This window comes from Meleagris gallopavo, chromosome 4 (assembly GCF_000146605.3).
Source record: "Meleagris gallopavo isolate NT-WF06-2002-E0010 breed Aviagen turkey brand Nicholas breeding stock chromosome 4, Turkey_5.1, whole genome shotgun sequence".
Taxonomy (NCBI): Eukaryota; Metazoa; Chordata; class Aves; order Galliformes; family Phasianidae; genus Meleagris; species Meleagris gallopavo.
In genome coordinates, this window is record NC_015014.2 from 8722754 (window position 1) to 8741620 (window position 18867).

An 18867-nucleotide genomic window follows, 5' to 3' on the forward strand; every position below is an offset into this window, starting at 1 on the left:
AAAAAAGCAGTTGTTTTTTTTCCATAACTAGTTTCAATAACACCCTAAAGCCAGTCAGTGAAAAAATATAGAGAGATATTTAAGTCCTTTCTGGATGCTTTCCTGTGCAACATACTGTCAGGAACCTGCTCAAGCAGGGAGTTGGACTAGATGATCTCCAGTGGTCCCTTCCAACCCATACGACTCTCTGATCTGTGTAATTGAAAAATCAAGCCATGGCAGCTCCTTAAAGAATACCTCTTCTGTGAGACATGTTCAGTTTTCTGAGAAGAGGTCACATTCTATATTTTGGTTCTTAGTTGATATGTGATGGATTCCCCAGAAGATAATCCACGCATAGACAGGTGAAAAGCTGGGGTCTGCAGCTAGGAAAACTAAATGATCCAAAGGCTGATGAAGGACTGAATAGCTAAGTATTTATCGGCATGAAGAAGCCTCTTCTGTAGCAGCATAACACAGGTGAGCCTTAGCAACCAGCTCTTTAAAACCCCAAGTGCCTGAAGCTCTGGAGTCAGCAGTTGCACCACAGTTTTCTGGAAAGTTCAAGAGCACACGAGCAGCAATACCACACATGACTAGGAATACATTAGAATACTTTCAGTGAGGGCTTAGAGAGAACAAGCAGACGAAACAGCAGATCTGATCCCCTCTGCTTTCTTATGCTGAAGATCCCAGGACAGGTGATCTGGGGTTGGATGGGGTACTCAGGGGTCACCAAATCCTCAAGTCAAGGTACCTACCACCCCAAAGGCAGGTTGGTAGTTAGCTAGTGGAACACTGAGATCCACCCAGGACTCCTCAGCTTTGGGCCAAGTACAGCCTGGTCTCTCAGTTCCGGGAGAAGCAGCAGGACCACAGCTCACTTGTGCTCACACAAAGCATGCATTACAGCCACAAAACAGTCTAGAAGTGGGAGAGACCGTGCCAATGGCTCTGCACCAGCCTTTCATGTTTACCCAAAGTTACAACGTGCATCTATTGCAGCCAGAGCAGTGCCAGCAGACAACTTCCAAAAACAACGCCAATGAGCATGCCTGAAGGACTGCCACAGAGAAGTGATCAAGGACTACAGCAGCAGAACACAAGGACAATTAGACACCCTCACTGTGATTAAAAGTGATTGAATATGGGAGTTAATGAAGTGGAGTTAACCATTAACAAATTTCTCCTTTCTACTTAAAGCCTTGGTCCACCTGCCTCAGCTGCGATAAGGCAGTACACCTTTGCAATGCATGACAAACAGAGAGTGGATATAAAGGAGCAGAGGTGGCAGCCTAAAAGGATGTGGGATCGGTGTGTGCTATAAAGCATAAGGCTTTGTAGTGCCAGGGTTTCAAGATTCAGCATTTCTGGCATTCATGACTTACAGCAACGCACACTCCGAAGCCAAGCAGGGCTGTAAGCAACGAAACAACACAAGGCCCAAACAGCAGCAAGGTGACACTTGGCAGGTCTTTCCTGTTGGAAAACCTACACCAAACCAAAAGCCCTGGCTCAGAAAGACACAGCCTCATCCTTTCCTTAATGAGATCATACCAATGCATAAATACAGCCTGTCAGTCAGAAAGGCACAAAGTAGCTTTTGGGAATTTTGTTCTGCAGACTATGTGAAAGTCTGCTTAAAAGATGTCTAAGGGAACTTTTAGCTGTAACACTTGCTCGTTGGTTTTTGTTTTTTGTTTTGTTTTTTTAAACCAGCAGAGATGCTTAAGCTGAAGCAGGTCTATAAGGGCGGGAGCAAGGAAGAAAATGGGGCTGTGTGAGAGAGAAATGAAGAAGGCAAAACTACAAACAAATCATCCATCTTTTTGGCTCTGCTCTGCCAGCAGCAATAATGCAGTGCAAAAGCCTTATGTCCCATACAACCTGCCAAGTACGAAATCAGCACAGCACATCCTCTCTGTCGCTGAGATGCAGAAAGAGAAATTTCTTGAATCTATCTGAACAATAAGTAGATGATGTAGTGTTAATTCCATTAGGAATAAGCAAAATAAATCATTCAGAGTCATCTCTCATGAGCTGCCAAAGCCAAATGGGGGCTTAACACAAGAAAGTGCAATCTTCATGAATGCAATAGAAAAAAATAAGATACTGTCTGATACCGAAGGCCCATTGATGCTTAGTAACCTGAGGTCAGCCCACATCTGCAGGCCGTGGAAGAAAAATGGTTTAGCAGATCCTTGTCCTGGCTTTAACCTAGTGCACAACATCAAGGACTGAGACAAGCAGCACAGTTTGTCACTGTGGAGGAGGAACATTATCTCAGAGGCAGAGGGACAGTGAAGAAAAGTTGGAGGATTACAGAAATAGAAAAATAGTTGAGACAAAAAAGAATTAAAATTCTGCACAACACGAGAGCTTCTCCATCACTGCAGAACATAGAAGGAAGTACTCTATACCATGTATTTTGGGATTATAACAATTTAAATATTTCATCCAAAATAGTATCAGCTAACTGCAGCTCACCATCTCCTTCAGCTCACTCCAGCTCTCCATTCCCAGTTGCTGCAGTGGGCACTACTGCCTTGTGCTCAGCTCCTCTGCACTTTCACCTTCTCTCCCTTCAAAGGCTGGTAGTACACACACTGAGTATAGGATCTGGAGCCCTGTCAGAAACCTGTGCTCAGGCTCAGTCCTCCCAGGCTGTTTGTGGTGGCATTTTGGCAAGGACAGCGTTGGCCCTCCTCAGCTGAAACAAGTGGCATCAGCAGAGCTTGCAGAGCTGGGCAGGAACATGCAGAGAGGGAACCTAAGAAAGTCCCCTCAGAGCAAGTGCAAGCAAAAGATGACCCAGCTTAAGAGGCAGGTACTTAGAACAGCGCTCTGTATACACTTGGGGTTTCTTTAATTATTATTTTATTAGAAAAGACCCCACCTTTTTTCAAAATCCATCCCCTCATCTTGAAAAACAACTTGAGACCAAGGGAAGACACATTAAAATATATCCATATTATGAAGGCCTCTCAAGTGAAAGCCATTAGGAGAACCAATTAGTGTTGTTTCACCACAGGCAGGAGTTCCTAGTAGGATGATTATTTGCCTGAATTCCATGAAAGCCCCCTCTTTTGTAGAACAAATTGCCTATGACCAAAGTAATCATCTCAAATGTGAAAGATCTCCATGACACGTAGCACAGAATTTAAGGCATCTGGTAGAGTCGAATCAATACAGGCATAAGAGGCAGCCAACACCTGAGCAGGAGCTCTGAGCCCAGCTGTGCAGCTGAACTCCCCTGGTACCACGTGCCCAGCAACAGGACAAAATGTGGCATCCCAGCATAACTCCTGAATGCACAAAGAAATAAACCGTGTCTCTATCAGCAACACAGGCAAAAACCAGGTCTCTAAGTGAGGCCTGTGATTCAGGTATCCACATAAAGAAACTGGCTTACGTGGTACCAGAACTATGCATTATTCTCCCTTGCTCCCTCTTTCCACGTGTATCTGCCTATCTCTTATTTTGAGTTTAAGCAAGGATCAAAGCCTGAGTTTTTATCAGGAACTTCAGCTCTTTTAGATAGAATAACATACTTTTTACCTTTATCTTTTCATTTTTATTTTTTCCCCTCTCTTCAAGTCTTGAGCCAAAGCCAGTCGAAGTCAATTGAAAGACAACCGATGATTTCAATAGGTTTTGGCTCCAGCCCTAAATGCACACTGCATGCCAGACATGATGACTGGTTCTATATCTGTCTCTAGGAAGCACTTAAAAATTGAAATGAGGAAAGGGAAGAAGAGAGCAAGTCTGTGTATATCACACACTGTATGTTCAATTGGCTTCAATAAATTTCAGAAGCAGCACACATGCTGAGAGTTGTTTTCAATCAATAAATAACACAGAGGTTGAATTGTTCACCTGCCACCTCATTACTGCCCCCCAGCAGAGGTGGAATTATCTTTTAGCCTCAAGGTTACTTGCAAACTAAAAGTTAAATTTAGAGAAACATCTATTTGCTAGCCTTTTATTTTTTTCCTTTATTTCCATTACAGGCAGCAGCAGTATTTGACACCCACAAGGACCCTTCTCAGCAAGACATTATATATCACTCCATGGAAATACATAAATGACAAATTATCCCTGATAGCATTGTGTCTCTGCTGACCTGCTCAAGGTATAAAGGCAGATGGCAATTAAATGCCATGGCTACAGACCTGCTAAAGGCTTAGGTGAAGCCGTATTTATGTTAACCAAAGGGTATCTAATGGTATTTTGTAGATGTGTTTGTAGCTAATGGTATTTTGTAGATGTATTTCTCAAATGCATTTGCATAGTACTCATTCTTTTACTTCTTAGTCAAATTTCCTCTCATGTATTACTGTTTAATAAGCTGAATTCTGACTTGCATTGGTAATTACATATCTAAGCCAAAAAACTTGCTTCCCTCCACTCCCACCAATTACTTTGGTGAGCACTTGGGAACTAGAAAGATACCACTTGCATTGAATCTGCAATACCTAAAGATTAACTAGGAAAATTGCCAAGGAGCACTACTAAGAGCTAGGGGCTGATTGATCCTGGGGAACAGAAAGCACCTGGTAGAGTTTGTTCATTTGTGGTTTTTTGTTTTTTGTTTTTGTTTTTGTTTTTTTAATGGAAATACTTGAAAACTATTTCTAACTATTGGGGTAATTTTAGGGGCTTTGGTTAGTTTTAATTAAGTGCAATAATACTACTTTCTCCTGGGAATAGGCATTCAGCCTGTCCACTGTTGAGAAGTCCTAGACACAGGACTTAGACTCAATTATCTCACCCTTGGCTTTCCTGGAGCAGCAAAGCAAAGCAGCTCAGCAGACACAGCTACTCCCTGCTACCCTCTGCGATGGAAGAGGAACACACAGCGTGCTGGGAAAACATACTCCTCTCTGAGGTTCAGTGCTTCCGTGTGTCCCCAGGGCAGGGGGACCCTCCTGAGTGATGTTTCTGACCAAAGCTGCATGAGAGCAGCTGTCCAAAGCTGCTGGCTGAGCTGGGGTGCGAAGGGAGAGCTGCTACAGCCAGAGGAAGAATTGAAAGTCGGTGTTTTTAGAAATAGAAGCAAGTCTGAAGGCACATCAGCTCTGTTGTTTGGACTACTACACATGTGCATAGCATAAGAGCATAATTCTCTGTGCACACAGTAAGTCTTAGCCATCTAATCAATAACCTTATGATTTGCAGTAATCCCTATACCTTTACGCTTCCATTCACTTAAAAGAAAACCCCATCCACAGCAGACAACAGTGACACAACCACATCCTCAGCTCTTACAATTCCTAGACTTTTCTCTTAGAACGCTCCAACTTTAGACATGAATAATGGAGTTTTAAAATGCATTCAGTGCAGGAAAAATCTCTATTCCTATCCCAATCAACAGGAAGTTTCCAAATGATTTCTAACGAAGCAGAAAGAGACAAGATTTGTGTACTTCAGAAAAAAAAATCCAGTTCTGTATGTGCGGGATGGTTTCATTGGTTTGGAGATGATATTTGTGTTCAGTTTTTTGGTTTTTGTTTTCTCCGAGTCCAAATATACCTGGAGCGATAATGTATAGCAAATTTTAAAAGTGAACATAATTCTTGTGTCAGAATTCATTAATGTAATTCACAGGGACCTCAGAGGCTACAGCCTGCTGTTTTATGATCGGTATTCCAACCATGCTTATCAATTAAATACAGTGATAAACTGTGCGAGTCAGACAGTTTTTAAAGCGCGTAGGAAAATAAAAGCCATTTGATTTTCTGTGATCAAGTATCATTATTAATCACATTAATTGAACCACCGCCTCCAACCAAGTATGACACATGCTAGGTTCTCAAGCTAAAGCTCACCCTCCATTACACAAGACAGTCTACCTCTCCACACTGCTTTTGCTAAAAATTATCAAGATCCCAGCATGCCATGACAATCTCACTTGAGTCAATTTGTCTTTTCATCCTAACAGAGATTTGAAAGGTGCCTTGCATTAAGTATGCCACAGATCTGACAGCACACTGACTCAGTGAAAGATAAAATCACGCAAAAATCTTTTGCAGTCAGAGGAAACTAGTGACCTGCTGAGGTATCCTTCTGTTACAAATGCAACATCACAAGGTTGTAAAGGATTTGTTGGAGAAATAATGGAGACATCCAGAGACACCTGGTCAGGATAAGGAGAGGAGCCAAAGAATCAACAAAATCTTTTGGGAAGGAAACAGAACCAAGAAACCAAAGAGTTTACAACTGGCAAGGAAGTGAACTCAGGACTAAGAGTCTGAGAATGTGATTGAAGTAAACCAGGATGACTAGGAGAAAGAGACAGAACTGGGCAGACTGTGAATGTGCAAGGGAAAGGAAAAGCCAGTAAGCAGATCAAGGAGAGCTGAAAAAGAAATGAAAATTCAAAGACCAAAATCACTTAGGCCTTTTCAAAATCACTATTTAACTCCAAAAGGGTTATTGTGACCCAAAGGCTTTTTAAGCTTTTCAGTCATTATTAAAGTCAGACAAAGTTTTGGAAATGAAGGATATACAATTGCATCCCTCAGTTATCCTAGAAAGGGAACTACAAAGATACAGTGTGTTAAGAATTTCACATTAAAGCTGTACATCTGGTTTCCTTTATATTTCTCTTCTGCAAGGAAGATAGACTTATTTACACCTTTTGATCTAGTCCAGAACAGACAGAATGCCTGTAGGGATACTCTCCCATATGGCAACTGAATTCAGTTCCAACATCTTTAGAAAGAAGCAGGACATGCATCAACTGTGGTCACCAATAAACAGGTGAGCAAAGAAATAAATCTATAGTCAAAGATTGAACAGTTGGCTGACAGGCCCCAGTCATTTAAAATGTTTCAGTTTCACTGTTCCAACACATCATTTAGTTAAAAGCAGACACTTCTAAGCATCACTCAGAAAAATTAGCTTTGTAGCATGAGATAGTGGGGAAAAATCTGCATAGGACTGAATCTTTGTCAGTTAAAAACAATATTCAGAAGTTGTGACTAGACAGTTTTTTTGTAAATAAAGGAAGAAGCTAAAAAGTGCTTTAGGAAGAAGGACTCATGATGTGAAAGCAAATCTCACAGAACACTTCTGTGAGCATTTGACTTGTTTTTCTTTACAAAGATTTTATCTATTTTTATATGCAGTGTGCACATATACATACACGTGTGCACACGTACACACACAGACGTGTATGAACTATATGTTACTGCCATGAAAGCCAGAAATTGTATGCAAAAAAAAAACCAAACACCCACAAGAGTATCTTCACTACTTACAATTATCACACAGGAGAAATGCATTCGTGCTGCTATTTTGTAAGGACGTTCAACTCGCACACTTCCCATCTTAATTGGTCTGCAATAAAAAGCAAATGGCTCTCTAGTGTCAAAAAGTCTCTTAACTGAACCTAAAGATATTTCTCTCTCATAAACCTTATTCAATCTGTTCTACCCACGTAAGATAGGTGGGTGGCAATCATATCTCTTTCAACAAAGAATATTCTATGTTATTAACTGCTTTTCCATTAGAGGAAGGCATGTCAAAGTCATGCACTCTCTCTAAACTAATAGCGTGCATGTGCAAAGTACACATCTCTTATACTGTCCATTAGCTTGGAGTATTGCACTTACAGTTATAATAGTCTATTTTTCCTTCTTCCATGGGTAATGGTGCATGGAATGAATGTCTGAATCTTGAAATGGCACTGTAGACTAATAATCTTTAAAAAAGTTTCCAGCAGCAAGAAAGGCACAGGAGAGCAATTGTTTGCAAGTGTCTTCCTGATGGGGAAGAAGCCATCAGCTCAGTTTCACTGCAAGTCAGAGTCAAGTTACAACTTAAAAAAAAAAAAAGAAACATAGAGCAGAAAGAAAAAACAGAAATCAGACTTCAAGGCAAAACATGAAGCACACTTATTAGCTTATCAGAAAAACCCTTCTAGAAACATTTGATTTTGCTTACTATATTGTTGCCTAAGAGTCTTTGTACAGGACTTAGTGCCCCAGATAGTTCATTACAGTCCTACCCTTACGCTTGCCCTGCATTCAGTTTACTACTGAACTGTTCTGTCATCCTCTCAGTTTTGCTGAAGTTGTTTCTGTACAATAGCAAAGGCTTCAAATGATTGCAGGGAGCTGCCTTTCAGTTTCAGTGTTATGATCTGAAGAAAATACTGGAAAAGCCCACAAATTAGCTGTACCTGCATGTATCACCAGCTTAGGGCACCCTGCTATTGTTTGATTTTTGCTATGCCAGTTATGAGATGCATTGCACTTAAGGTATTTCTAGATTCCACTATAGGTCAGTCTTAGACTCTCTGATGCAACATGGAAATCCTGTGTCAAAGTAACAGCTCCTAATGAACATAAGTACTACAAATGAACACGTCTGCAGTTCAAGACCATGAACATTAAGCAATAAGAACACAATGCAAGAAAAGGGAATGGGATGCAAAAACATTCTCTAAAACAATTTTTTTTTCCCATTCTTATTATTGAATATGGTTTTAGGAAATGATTAACAGCACCTGAAAAATGAAGGAAAATGAATCAAAAATTTCCACAGGGGATGTACAAAACCTACATGGAAGGTCAGGCTTTACATCCTACTGTCATTCCAGGAGACTTCAGTCCTGAATATGTAGAAGTGGAACAGCAATAACAACTTCGTGCCTGTTCAGTCCATTGCCCACGTCCCCCCACTGGGTTTTGCTCCTTTGACCCTAACAAGAGCAGCTGTTGCTTGTAACCCAGGCACTTGTGTACTCAAAAACAAGCTGTGAAGCTAGTGCCCGGGAAAGCCTCTAAGGAGCAATTTTTAATCAACAAATCTCCCCGATAGTTCCCTAGAGTTAAATATAGAAGCAAATGACCATTCAGTGACCAAGATGCAAAGAATAAAATAAATCCAAAGTTAGAGCCAATAATGCTGTAAGCAAGTTCTCCCAAGACTGCAAAAGAGTCCAACATTCACACTCACCACACCTCCCCTTAAGTTCTTGTTCACCCACAAGCAACTGTGATCAGCAGTAGGCAGCAGTGAATGTAGTCCCAAGCCTGTTAAGCACAAGCCCTTAGCACACTGCTTAATACCACAACCAAGAGCCAATGTTTCACTGTGGTAGCACAGCATGGAATTGACTGGATCCAGCAGCCAGACGAGGAGCAACGTTTGCAAAGTCCACTTGACAGATACACCCAAGGCCCCATGAGTACAAGGCTCAATGTATTTAGTTAAATGTATACAGATAACTTAAGGGAAGGGTATCAGAAAAATGGGGGCAGACTATTTTCAGTGACAACAGGAATGAACTGAAACACAGGAGGTTCCAACTGAATGCAAGGAAAAACTTAATTGTGAGAGTGACAGAGCATTGGCTCTGGGCCACCTGCTGTAGGCATCCCCACTTGAACAGGAGTTCAAGTCAGGAACTGCTGACTTCCAGAGATCCCTGTCAACCTCATCCATTCCGCACCTGATTCTACACATGAAACCAACTACGCACAGTCCTGAAAGCACTGGGAGCAGCCAGCACAATTACTGAACTGTTTGCAATAAGAGGACAACTGTAGAGATGGAAGCAGAAGACAGACCAATAAATTCAAGTAGTTGCTAACCATCATAGAGCATTTGGACAGGACAGGACAAGAAAAGAGCATTTAATGCTACACTGACATACATTGTTGTAAAGGACAACTTTACAAAATGGATTTTGTCTACTCAGGCAATAATCAAGTTGGATAACACACAGCCATAATACAAGCGAAGATCAGTTAATTCCACCTACTTGTTAGGTTTACAGTATGAAATACAACATTGTGTCAAGAAAAATACAAGCAATACCTCAATCCCCCTTGGCAGACATTCTAATGCAGAAGCTGCTGCCCTGGGAAATGCAATGATAAAAGGCTGCGCCCTTTTGAAAATAAAATTGTCACATACACACATACAGGCATTTTGTCAGAAATAATCTGAAAGAAAAGAATGATATACTGTCTGTTATAGCATTGGTGATAATTATTCTGCAAACAACGGGTGTTTTTTCCTGTGCAACTGTCAGTAAGAGGTACCTCTAACTCTCCATCTATGCAAGGCAGGCTCTAATAGCCAGGCAGTCAAGGAACTGGCACAACCCCACATCACCCAAACCCCCGTAACACATAGCTCCCAGCATGTAGCTACCTGGGACTGCTGCCTGAAGGTAACAAGCCAGTCCAACATCAGCCAGAAGACTTCAGCCACTGCAAATAACAAACAGGTCTGTGAAATATGGGGTGTTCTGGGATATTTCAGGAGCAGAAAAATCAAGACATGAAGAAACTTCTGAGTTGTAATTTTTTCCTCTTCTTTGACATGGCTGAAATAAGCAGGGCATATTAAGAGCTATGAAGATACAACAAGGAACATACATAAAAAGCAGATAATTAAGGTGATTCTAGTAAGGCTGTATGACCAAATCATGATTTTAAGGTTCTTCCTCAGAATGATACGAGGTCCCATTTTCTGTAGGAAACTACCCTTTTAGGGAAGGTGTGACAAAGCTATCTGCTGCTTTATTACAATGGCTTTTTATGGTGGAGCAGGGAAGCGGTACTGATCACAGAAACAAGCTGCTCAGCTAGAATTCAGTGCATGCCAGATTCAACAGAATCTTCGCCCACATGCATTAGAATTGCAGGCTCCACTTGCAATTTTATGGGCAAGTATTTTTTTATATTTATTGGACCACATTAGCTCCTACAAGAGGAATATGACAGATTTCATCTGCTTCACAGCCAAGTCTAATTGTGTTTTCTGTATGAAATGACCAAAGACAAAAGTGCACATGTCTAGGTACTTCAGTGATGTGCCATATGGAGTTTTAGATAAAGGTTTTGTCAGTTGCGAGAGCTCCCAACAATAACTGGACACGGCCTGAATCCTGAGTAGGTGGAGCAGCAAGGAGAGAGCTGAAGGCTCTCCTAGAATGGAGAAATAAGGTATTCGGGTATTTTTCCACAAAAAGAATGAGAAACCTCATGCATTTCAGTTTTCAGTAGAATGCACATTTATCCTTTGCTTCTTACCAGAAGCCTGTGCACGCACCTACATCTAAAACTACATTTGATTTAAAATTTGTATAGTAAAGTTATGGCATGCAAAAATATCCCTATAATCACTTGGAGGACCAAGTGCAACGGAAAGAGAAGTTAAAATAGATCAGACATCAACACCGCTGGAAGACATCAGTCACCAAACAGTATTTAACTGGTGAATCCAGTCCAACAAGATGGAAAGCAGCAATCTAGTCACTACAATCCAAACATTTTCAATACCTTTTCCCAAATAAGATGTACTCTTTCACATAATGAAAACAAAGCAAAAGGAGCATATGTCCAAAAAAATCATCTCCAACACATGCAAATCATGACTTTAGTGACCATACCCATTTGAGTCCTCACTATCCACACCACTGTAAGTATTCTTTGTTTCTTAATTCTTATCACATGGTAGTCTAATTTTCTGGCCCTCTCCTGAAAATCCATCATCATCTTAAGCAAGTAAATCCCTTCTGTTTAAAACATTTAAGCTTTCTTTCCTCAAAACCTCATCATTCCTACAAAAAATAAACACTTTCAGCACAGCATAAGAAAACAATTCTTTTACAAACATAACCTGGAAATGCCACACCACTAAACTCCCTTTATACCACAGGTAGCCCATGCATGCCCAGCTGCACGACATCTGTAAATTCCTATGGTCATGTCATTTCTAGTTAGCACAGTGAAATTAAGGAAATCTTTGTGATTCAACTGCAAGCTTCTGTTCAGCAAAATAACTATTAAGAAGAGGATATAAACTTCCAGTATTTATGCTGTTAGAAGAACAAACTATGGCTTTCAGTACATCATCCTCATTACAGTCACTGTTAAAAGAATGGTCTAATTTGTATAATATAATATTAGCCATAGAGTCCTTGTAATGAAAACAAGTAACCAATTTTATTGCCCTATATATTTTGGGAATAGTAATGTGTTCTAATACAATGGACTTTCTAATTTTCTCTGTGTTTGTTGATCTCTTTCGTTGTGATGGGAAAGCTGCAAAGAAACGTGGAAAGAGGTGGCAATGAAAGATTCCTGAAGAATGCTGTCGCTGTGGCACTAATTCAAAGAACGAATGGAGTCTTAAAGCTCTCCGGCCCAGTTAGTGGGACCAGACCACAATGGCAAATGAAAACGACAATGCTTCAGCCAATCATTATAACCTTCCCAGCAAGGCCCTGTTCCAGCATTTATTACTGATGTTGTAAAAGGGATATGAACATCAGAAGTGCCTCCATTCACATTAAATTAACGTCCCTCCAGCCAGCCTCCCCTGGTCTGTCCCAACAAGACTTCAAACGCTCTTACATTTTGAAAAAGAATAGCAGATAACCAAGGGCTATTTATCTGGTGATGCAGGAAGTATTGCTTAATACAAAATGATCGCACTTGGAGTTCACACAATCACATTTCTGCTAACATTTGGGACATTATTGCAATGTGCTTTTTAGATACTTTGATTACTGTGACCTTCTTGCTGAAGCAGAAGAAGAAAAAAAAAGGAAAAGAAAAAAAAATGTAGCTGACATAAGTACCTGAAAGCTTCCCTGATTTTTCTAGCTAACAAAAAGCCAAACTTCCTTCTACAAGCATTTCTCCACGTCAGACAATTGCAGATACAAGAGTACTGAATGTACTTGGTTATAAAAGGCATTACACAGACTTAGAAGGCATCCAATAGTAATTCATTAATCTTATAATTGGAATATCCAGGAATGCTAAGAGTGTATTTTTTTGTTGCTACGTAACTGAGAACAATGGTTCTGTCCGATATATCTGATATGACTTTTATTATTATTTTTTTTTTTAAAGTATATGCAAAAAACAACACATACATATGGATCTCTGTACTTCTACCTACAGGTAACTGCCAGAAAAGCTTTAGGACCTTGCTGTGTTGCTATTTGTTTATTACAAATTATAGAGCACAACAAATGACCATTCTCTGATACATCCTGCAAACAACTCTGACTCTTTTGGAAGAGCTAACTGGTCACAAACACTTTTTTTAATCACTGCATTTTGTAAAATCTCCTACAAACAGATTTCCCATTGCGTCTCAAAAATAAAAAAATCCCTAAAGACATCCTTGGAGAACACTAATGATGAAGGAAGGTATGGGGAAAAGGGAAGGCTAAGGCTAACGCTGATATGAGAAAACAAAAGAGCAGTAGCAAATTCCAATCAATCTCATCCAAACTCTTCCAAAGACATCAGTGGGAAGGCTATTTCTTCCTGCTGCTTTCAAAAAGGTCATCGAGATCAGAATTGCAACAGGACTCCTCTCACAGCAGTCACTCAGGGTCCTGGGATGCAAGGGAAGAGGGCTGCTGCACCAAGTTGGCAGATGAAGATAAAGTCTATAGGTTTAGAAGCTGATTGTTTGTTTCAAGCACAGCAGTCCTCCACGTAGTGAAGGAACTGAGTCTCTGCGTAAGTATTCACAATTAAGTAATTCTAAAACTATACAACAGTAGCACTCATTTTGTAAATCACAAGCCCAGACGCTGTGTCACAAAGAAACCAGACTCATTATTTATTACCGGGCAGAGGGTCCATGAACCTTATGTCATTTCAGAGGCCAAATGATGGCCAGCCCTGTCAAGTTAAGCGCCTGCTAAGGAGGCAGCACCCCAGGCCTGCTGTTCAGAAGGAATTTACTCGCCACACGGGCTCCCAGGGAATGATGTGCCCTGCCTGACACTGACCCCACAATACCCTGCCAATGACAGGTTTTACTTCTTATCTTTGCTTTTCAGGAGCAGACAGAGTTCTTCTGCATTTTTACAAATAGCCATAAATTTTTCAGTTCACGAACAAAAGCTCTCCCCTTCCATTTGGTTTCCATTCCTCTTTGTTTGGCATTTGGATGGCAGAAAAAGGAGACATATCTCTATCAGCAGCATACACTGTGTTTTCCAGAAACTGCGCACAAATCCTGAGAGACGGCAATAAAAGCCTCCTGTAAGTACTTTGGATGAGTTTTCAAAGTAAACGCAGGATTTTTAGCCACATGATTCCCATCTATCTTAACTGCTTCATTGCTGCCTCGCAGACGAGGCTCACCGTGTCAGATGTGTCCTAAGAGCCGGCTGGCGTTCCCATCGCCACATGCCATCATTTTTCAATCACAGATGCTCCTGTGTTCTGCCACAGCACAGCCGCCAACGTGGAGAACAAACAATCCAGTTATTATCAGGCCTACCTAAAGCTCAGTACCACACACACCGCCCGCTCCTACCAGCTTTCCTCATGCTGGGCGGTATTTTGCCTCAATAATAGTCCAGCTGATTTCTGCAAAACTATTACTCCACATGAGCGAGAACAGAAGCTTTGCAACTTTTCACATCAACATCTTCAGGCTGGAAATAGCTGAACAGTGTTTCAGCACATCAGAACAATGAGGAGAGAATATCACCTCATCTTGAATGCTTTCCTAAGGTTCTTATTGATTAGGAATTGGGGGAGGGGGAATCCATTTGATTGGATACAAGATACAAAATACAGGTATATCTCATTTCAAAGAAATGACCACATATAGCCACAAAAAGGCACAGTACAGAAGCACATGGCAACATATGTGTTCAGACAAGCCCCACATCCTACCTGGGCAGGACAGATGTTGATGAGCTCCACTTGCTGACAGATCTACACCGCGATCACCTAAAATTCAGGTAGTGAGGAGCTGCTCTGCTGGAGCACCATCACCCACCCTTCTCCCAGAGTCACAGCAAAGTGCTGCTGTACGCACAGGACCGGGCCACAGGGGTGAGGGCTGCGTGGAGTTCTGATCTCTGTCTCCTCAGTGCAAAGCAGCCCTGGTGGAAAGGAGTGCATGGCAGATGGAGCCTGCCAAGTGCCAGCACACAAACCTTGCAGGTGGATGTAATGGGAGATGATTCCAAATACTGATCTGACTTCCTCAGAAGTTTAGGATGCCTCCAGCAGGACACTGACCAGCTCCCCAAAAGTTACAGGAAACAGTTTAAAAATGTGTGCTGATGTCCCTCAGAAGCTCTCTCTCTCAATTTACACAAATACAATTACAAAACAACAAAAATTATACCTAGCATCCATACTACCCTGACAGAGTCGTGCTCGGAGTCTTTATTTTTTCCCCAAAGCAAACACAGCATGAATTAGCTGTTCAATTCTTTCCTCGCAGCAGCCTTTAACTTGAGCACTTGCATCAAAGCTTTCACCTTCACAGTGAAAGATGTTGGGATTCTCCTCAGAGCTCTTTCACAACGGTCTTTAAATCAGGCAGAAAGGTCAGCACAGACCAGCACAAAGCTTTACTATCCTCAAGTCTACGCACACTAAATTACTAGTGATTTTCTGACAGAGTAAATGTTATGCTTCCTGGCAAGGATAATAAACCAGGTTAACTGCACAGCTACTTTTAAGGATCTAATTTCTTTTCAATTAGTAAAGATTTTACAATCACGGCCCTTTTTAAAGCCACTAGAAATTGCTGAATGCTTACTTTGAGCGTGCTTTAACTCCTTCATCCAGAGACCAAAAATGAATCTGATTTCATTTGTCAGAGATAGCAATCTCACACTTATTCTCCAGAGGACAACATCTATACCAATGAAACAGCCAAACTACTTCCCAATAGCCTTCTTGGCTGTCTCAGCAAAGGTCAGAAAATGTAGAGAGAACAAATCAGCTTGTCCCCCAGATGAGATGTACGAATACACTCAAGTCACAAATGATGAAGTCAGGTATGTCTAACAAAGCAGCTCAGTTACAGTCATTTAGGGCTTTCATCGTTACGCCCATTTAAATCAAACAAATCCCAAAAATTAACGACAGTTAAGAATTCAGTGTTTTTTTTAACGGAAGAAAAATTCTATATGACATTTGAAAACAACTGAATTGAGAATATAGACTGGTTAATTAAGAATATTCATCTTGTGAAGTTTCTGTTCATTTCTTTGAGCACTGAAGGACAGCAGCCTCTCAGCAGATACACAGATAGCAGCAGCACCTCCCCAGTTTGTTCCTCTTCCTAACCAGTGTCTGACCAATATTAAGTTCCTCCACACCTACACCAAACCTGTTACTGGCTCCCTCAAGATCAGCCCACAGAAATATTTTCATAGCCTACAGTCAAAATTCCATTTGCCTTCCTTAAAGTAAGCCAACATTTACTCTTTCCATTCAGTACAGCATGGAGAATTCCTTTCAGCAAAGGAAAATTGCTTTCACCACTGTGTTGGCTAGTCCTGCTACAAGAAGGCAATATTTTTATAGGGCTTATTCTCAGGAGAAAATGTCATAAGCTATATTTATCTCTAACTAATGCATTTCTAGCTCTTACTCTAAGATTAAGGAATTAGAGACTGCTACAGCTGCTGTCCTTATCGCGTTAATTACTCTAAAGTGGCTGTCACCTCAAAAAAGAAAATCCACTTCCAGGGAATGCCTGGCACCATGCTTCATATACCAGGCAAAGAGGGTATTGAATATATCATTAATGCAATGCTCAACAAATAAAGCTTGATGCCCAAAAGCAATTGGTCTCAGTACTGCTGTTCTTAGTCCACACGCTGGTTGCAGAACTGCAGATCTAACCTTGCACACTGTTTATGCTTGATTTCTATCTGGCACAAGCTACTTCCAACACCAGCATTTGAAAACTAGCCATGGCTCACATGACAGGTGTAAAAAGCACTAACGTGCCAAAACAAAATGGAAACTGCAAGAACCTGCTATAGAATTTGGGCATGGAACTGTGCCTTAAGTAGTGCCTTGCTAACCTTTCGACTATGATTACTTTTCAGAAATGCAGCAAAATGTAAATGCATAAGCAATGCTAATAATTCTCATAACACTGCTATAACAACTCTGTAACTCAAGGTGCTGCACTCCCTAGTAACATGAGTACCACAGTGGTAATCTTTCAAATGCTTTTACATGCTTGTTCATCGATTCTTTCTGAAGAGTTCAATATCTACAAAAATACTAAGAAATATAATTTCAACTAATTCAAATAGGATTAGTGGTTATTTCAAGCTATCAAGTTTTCTCCATCCAACTCCAGCCACCTGGTCAGCTGATGACACCTACAGTGTTCTGAGAGGTTTAACAGCACTGGGAGCACTAAGAGACCCCACAGACCCTTTCTTTCTGCTCTCATGAGCACGTATGTATACGTTTCTCTCTGATGCACAAGCAGCACAATAGTTCCTCAGTATGATCAGAAATCCAGTCATGAAAGAGAATCTACATATTTTGATACATATGCCTTGCCAATGAAGAAGCAGACAATCTTAATATTAAACAAATACCTTAATTTCCACTTTGACTTGTTAAAACAAATGTGAATAATAATCTTTTTGGTTTTGCTCTTCTATTCAGTCCTTCACAAACAATTTCGAAAAATAAACGCTTAATTGCTGAATTGGAAACCAAATTACGATTGAATACAGTATTTTGTAGGCTATATACTTTATAGAGCTTGACATTAAAACCTTATTTCTTATGGGAAGTCACGGGATTTTCCTGCAACTGCTACTGGAGAGCTTGAGAAACACGCACAGGTTCAACTTTCTACTACAATAATTTTTATTTTTCTTACAAACCGACATTGTTTCAGATTTTGAGATGCAGGTTAAAGTAATAACACTGAGAAAGCTGAGTTTGGGGAGCACATAGTTTTTCAAATATTCCTCTAGCACTGTAGTTAAAATGAGTCTCTCATATCATCATTAATACCTATCAATAATGAATATTTTCAATTAAAGAAAAAAAACACAGAGATGTTCTTAGATGGTGAAAAAGTAGTAAGTAATCATCTAAGAGACTGAAGTCAACCAAGCAAAGTTAGGTATAGTTCTGATTTTTGTTTGCTGTCCAGATAGCAGTTTGATACTTCACTGGCTATATGACCAGAGCCCGGAATGCCATTCCAGGACAAAATTTCCAAATAAAGACATTTTATTCAGACAGATGACACTCATGCACCAGGTGACTCTTCAGAGCTTTCACACTATTATCTTTCATTTCCCCTCCATACTACTTTCCTTCCCAGTAGCTCTGGTATAGATTAATTACACAGCCTGAAGCCGGCCTTGCCAAAGCCAAGATGTGAATACAAAGAGAATTTCCTAATGAGAGTTAGTGCCAGCTCTGATGCTGAAGAAATACAGTCCTCTCTGTGACCTTTTGCTTCCACAATCTAAAACAGATAAACGACACAGTGACTGTCCTCGGACTACCCCACCAAAGATACTTTGACAGTCCAAGCAATTGTCAGCTCTCATTTTAAAACTAAATTTCAAGATAGACTGATTCAGCTCTCATGAGATATGTCATTCTATTGAAACTCTATTTATTTTCGGATACGCCATAACCTGGCTGAGCAAAATCTTAACTGCATTAAGTTTTTAAGATTCTTTCAAGCAACAATTTCATGAAATAGCTACAAAACCCAGGCTTAGACCTACACATCATCTCCCAAACAGAAATCCATTCTGACATGTTTTATTGAACATAACCCAATAATAAATCCAGACTCTGCAGACTGTACTCTGGATGCATGACTGTATCGGGGCAGAATTCCCACTGTGCCATCACATTAGGTTCTGGAATGACAGATTCAATTGCCTAAATTATGGGGTGGCTGCTTGAGGAGATTAGGGGACTGCTGGTCTTTTTTTTTTTTTTTTTTTTAAACCTACTACTTAACCTACTCTTTCCAGCAAATTTCATGGAAGATTCTATGCTGCTGTTAGCTAAAAGGAAGCTGCTGTTGTATAAACCAGTTCATGGTTTAAACAGTTTAAACATAGCATCCCATTCTCCAGGGCAT

General features: G+C 40.5%; 1 long non-coding RNA gene across 1 annotated transcript in view; it reads right to left on the reverse strand.

Annotated features, from left to right (window-relative positions):
* Positions 1–7239: 7239 nt before the first annotated feature.
* Positions 7240–18867, reverse strand: part of LOC109367151 — a 58632-nt gene continuing 47004 nt past the window's right edge. Inside the window, exon 3 of the long non-coding RNA XR_004159737.1 lies at positions 7240–7320. This is a non-coding gene — a long non-coding RNA (uncharacterized LOC109367151). The remainder of the gene's footprint in view (positions 7321–18867) is intronic.